Genomic DNA, 5,637 nt, shown 5'->3' on the forward strand with positions numbered 1-5,637 from the left:
TGCTGAAGCTATCCACTAACATTGGCCATTGTGCTTCAAATCATGATGAATCTACAATGTCATATGAACTGTCAACAACGTTTTCCCAAGGATTTTCTCTCTCACTGGTTTTTATTTATTTTCTTTATAACCAACCCAATTGACTTGTGCATGCCATTGGCATTGAGATTGAGAATCAAATCCATCACACCCTCAATAGGCACTTTGCATGTGTTCCCCTTGTTGGACTAGTGAGTGGGCTGAGAAAGCAACCCTTCATAGTAACATAAGTGTGGCAGGCATATTCATTTGTCCACTCTCTTTTTTGCTCCCTATGCCATCATCATTATTCATCTTAGTCTCATGAAAAGTGAAAGTGGTCCATAACTCCATATAAATTCTCTGTATCTATGTCCTTTTGCTCATGGATCATAACCACGTGTCCCACCGACAGATCTAGCATGTAGGTTTTTTTTTAGTTTGCCATAGTATTCATCAGTCTGATAGAACGATGGCTAATTCATCTTAAATCAAAACTTCATTTGTTTTTCCGGAAATTAATTTGGTTATGAAGAGAATGATGGTGATAACTTTGAATATGGATGCATAGTGAATTTTTCATCAAGGTGGATCTGGGTTATTCAGAGATCTGCAAAACGCAGGTAACGTTTTGTAGTGGTGATAAAAAATAAAAATCTGCGGACCTGCAAAACGCAGGCTGCGATTGGAATGGCAACGAAACCATGGTGCGAAACGTGGCCTGTATGCTGAGAGGGGCAGTGTTGACCAGCATAGGACTAAGCAAAACGCGAGTAAGTGTTATGTGAGAAAATTACTGAAGAGTGAAGAGTGAAGAGTGTTGTTGTGTGAGCTCAATGGGTAAGTTATTTTTTTAAAAAAATTTATGATAAATAAATATATTTATTTGGATTTTGTTTATTTATCTTTTAGAGAAAAGGACAAATTAGTCCCTGACCTTTTAACCCGAGGACATTTTCGTCCCTGAGCATTGGAAAATACATTTAAATCCCTGACGTTCCTAAAAATGAGACCGATCAGTCCCTTCGTCCATGAGCCACCGTCAGACCGGACGGAAAATGCTGAGTTGGCTCCCCCTATGCTTACCTGGCTCAACGGCGTTCCCACGTGGCACATTAGTGGGATGGAGGTTTTGAAAACGGGACACATAAGTCCCTCTCACTCAAAACGACGTTGTTCTGAGTGCTGCCCCTTATATACAGTCTCGTCCCTTTCCTTCTGTACAATCCCTATTACACCCACAGAGCTTTTACAAAATTACATAAAACCCTAAGGAAGACCAAAGATCAAACGCAGGAATACTCTGTTTCTCCCTCCAAAAAAACCAGCATCCAGACTGAGAAGGTTCCGGTGTGCATTCGGTGTGAATCCAGTCTGATTTGCCGTCTTCGTCACTGAAGGTAAGAATCAGTTGCATTGCTTATTGAGTCGATTGTGTAGTTTAATAGTAATGAAAGTATGAACTGTTGTACGTGCATGGTGATAGCAATGGTAAAAATTATATGTGTATTGTAACAGTGAATTTCATTCAATGTTAGGGCAAAGAAAAGTTCTTGGTTGATTTCTATTTGTATTTTTTGTAGGAGATTGATGTATGAGTGTAGAGTTAGTTGATCGTTGATTTCTGTTTTTATTTTTTTCTCCAGATGGTAGATGTGTTTGTGGTTCCAGTTTTCCACCATGGAGGTAGTTTTGTTAGAAACAGTAATGATTCCCTTGTTTATCAGAATGAAAAGGTAGAGAATTTTCCCGAAATGGACCTAGATTTTGTGAATTTTGGGGACTTGATCACACTTTTTAAAGGCTTGGGGTACCAGTCGTACAGGACAATTTATTGGTATGATCCAATGAGTGATGATGTTAAGTCGGGACTGCACAGTTTGACATGGGATGCAGGGATCAATGTCAGGCGAGAGAACAAAATGAAGAATACAAAGACGAATGAGTTTTACCTGTACTTTGACCACCCTGTTGATGAGCCTGAGATTGTGGAGGATGGTGGAAACAAAGGCAAGAGTCCTGTGTTAGAAGAGAATTAGAGTTCATCTTTGGGTATGAGAGTACGGAGGATGAGCCATATAAACCTCTACCACCCGGATATGAAAGTGACAGTGATGATGGTGATAATAGTGCTGAGGACAGAGCACGCAAGAGGAAGAGAGTTAGTAAGGAAAAGAAAAAAATTGTGTCTCCAAGAAAGTCATCTGCAAAGAAGCCATGTGCCAAGAAGCCAGCTGCAAAGAAGACAAGTGTGAATAGGAATAGGAGAAGTTGGTTAAAGAAGGGACAAAGTAGTGGAATGGGGACATCTGAGGTGAATAGAAGGCAGCAGGCCAGGAGTGAGCCCAATATACAGCAGCAGGCCAATTCTGGGCCCAATGATCAACAGCCCAACAGAGATCCAACTGTGAGGTTCTATGTCAGTGCATTCTAAGGTGATGATGATGATGACCCCATATATGATTACCATTCTGAGGATTTACATACTCCTAACTCCACTGATGATGAGTCCAGCAAGCACACATTTCCTGAATTTGATGATGATTATGCTTTTGGAGAGGGCAGGTTTGAGTTAGGGACAATGTTTGCAACCATAGAGAGATTTAAAGAAGTTGTGAAAGACTCTTTCATTGCTGAGGGTAGAGAGCTTAGGTGGATTAAAAATGATAGGGAGAGAGTTAGGGTGGGATGCATGGATGATGACTGCCCGTGGTTAGTTCATTTGTCATACAATAAATCACTGCAATGCTACCAGGTGAAGACTTACAAAAACGATCACACATGTGCAAGGGACCTAGGAAGTAACGCTGTTGATCAACATTGGATTAGTAAGAAGGTGGAGAAGAGAATGAGTTCACAGCCTCACATGAGAACAAATGAAGCTGTTGACTTTCTAAGAGAGGAGTTCTCACTCACTGCACATCCAAAAATGGTCTATAGAGCAGTTAAAGAGGCAAGGGAGAAGATAATGGACAATGAGAGGGAGCAGTACAATAATGTGAGGGATTACTTGTTTGAAATTCTGAGAAGCAACCCTGGCTCCAGGGCAGAGGTGTGTGTAACTCCAATTTCTCAATCCCCTCCTGTGTTTGATAAGCTGTATATAGGGTTAGAGGCATGCAAGTAGGGGTTCAAGAGTGGATGTAGGCCTCTAATCCACCTTGATGGTTGCTTCCTGAAAACATACTACGGTGGACAACTCCTAACTGCAGTGGCACAAGATGCGAATAATCAATTTTATGTTGTTGCTTATGGAGTTGCAAGGTCTGAAACCAAAGAGTCTTGGAAATGGTTTCTTACCCTACTTCAGGAGGATCTGGGGGATGTGTAGAAGGACACCGTTTCAGCCTCCACTCCAAGTTCCATCTACAGCGGCCCAAAAAACTCAAGCAACTCCAGCGAAGATGAGGCCCAAGCAGAAGATATTTAGGCCACCAGCTCCACTATGCCCCACTCCACAACCCCCTCAAACTCAGCCAAACTCCACTGGCCCACAACCACCTCAAGTCCTACCAGGAACAAGTGCATCAGCTACCCAGGAGACATTAGCGGCAGCAAGCCCGGCCACAACTAGATTGTTCAAATTCATCCCTAATCCACCTACAATTGTGCCTAAGAAGTGAAGATCTGTGTAGCTTTTAGTTATGTTGATTTTGCAGTTTGGCTTATACCTATTTCTGCACAGTTTGGCTTATGCCTTGTATTTTGTGTTTGAGGCTTACTTTTGACATGTTAAGCTTCATCAAACTGTTCAGTTTAGGAGACTTTTTCATTTTGGGAAGATTTAGTAAACAGTGGCTATGAAAAACTTGTTTAGCAATATAACATCCTCTTTCTAAATTATGTATGCAACTAATGCCTCTAATTCCACAATGTTTCCAACTTTATTTAGATATTCAAAACATAAGTTTAACATACTGCTATTATAACTCCAGTTCCATTTAGATTACAGGACCCATGACTTGTCAAAATGGCATGTTTCAATACACAACATAAACCTACAACATACCATTCTCTATCATGATTGCTATAGTTCATCTCTCAAGCAATAGCTACATAAAAGGCAACAACAACAGCAAATATAATTACAGAAAAACACAAGGCTAATGGGTTTTTCTTCTTCTCCAAAGCAATAATTTTCTCCTCCAACACAGCCATTCTATGATCCAATTCATCTTCCTTTTCCTCTTTCTCTTCTACAACTTTAACATGTTTCTCAACCAAATGTCTGCTGTCACAGATGCAACATTTGCTTCCTATTCTGGCAAGATGCTCATCGACCCAAAGAAAAAATTTGTAATGAGGTTCCTTTCCCTGTCAAAATCACCAACATCATCTACTGCCCGCATCCATCTCAGATCAAACCAAAGCCAGAATTTTTAAACTTACCTTATAGAATGGACAACCCAAGAAGATTCTGTTAGGGTTGCTTCTGGTCCTCGACATCGACATGTACATTATTGCATAAACTCCACAATAACACCTAGGGGCGACGGCGTCGTTTGGATGGTCAGCATGAACACCACCTAGAATTGAGCTTGAAACAGAATTTTCTTCTCTTACTCCACTAACGCTTCTTCTTGAGGTTGATGATGCCCCCTTCGTAGCCATTACTGAACTCTGAACAAGTCTTCTCCTCACCGCCAGCCACCACCATGAAGGAACGACCCAAACGAATTTTAGTATTAGGGCAGCACTCAGAACGACGTCGTTTTGAGTGAGAGGGACTTATGTGTCCCGTTTTCAAAACCTCCATCCCACTAACGTGCCACGTGGGAATGCCGTTAAGCCAGGTAAGCATAGGGGGAGCCAGCTCAGCATTTTCCGTCCGGTCTGACGGTGGCTCATGGACGAAGGGACTGATCGGTCTCATTTTTAGGAACGTCAGAGATTTAAATGTATTTTCCAATACTCAGGGACGAAAATGTCCTCGGGTTAAGAGGTCAGGGACTAATTTGTCATTTTCTCTATCTTTTAACAAACAATATAATTATTATTTTTCGTTATTAATATTAATAATACTATTATTATTATAAGCCAGTATTATGATATTTAAATTTGATGAAAAAACTTGTTAGTATGGGATGGGAGGTCATTCTGCACTACTGAGTGCCTTGGTGGAACGCTGGCGGCCGGAGACTCACACATTTCATCTTCCGGTCGGTGAAGTCACGGTGACGCTGGAAGATGTGGCCTATATTCTTGGTCTCCCGATTAATGGGGAGGCCGTTACGGGTAGATCAAACTGCAGTCACCAGTTTTTGGTGGAGAACTGCATTGCGTGTTTTGGTCGGGAGCTCGGTCCGCAAGATCACGTGTTGGGAAAAGTTAATATTGTATGGGTCCGACGGTGCAGAGACAGCGAGCCGTGTGATACTCAGGAGTCGATTGAGCGGTATGTCCGGGCGCACATTTTGTGCGTGCTCGGAACAATTGTGTTTATGGATAAGTCGACCACTTCATTGAACTCGAATTTTCTACCGCTACTTCGGGATTTCCACCGGATATCATCATACAGTTGGGGGCAACTAGTCTGGCACACCTGTACAGATCGTTGTGTCATGCATCACGATATAAATGTAAAGAGATGGATGGCCCACTGACACTGCTTTTTGTTTG

This window comes from Arachis ipaensis, chromosome B01 (genome assembly GCF_000816755.2).
Source record: "Arachis ipaensis cultivar K30076 chromosome B01, Araip1.1, whole genome shotgun sequence".
Classification (NCBI taxonomy): domain Eukaryota; kingdom Viridiplantae; phylum Streptophyta; class Magnoliopsida; order Fabales; family Fabaceae; genus Arachis; species Arachis ipaensis.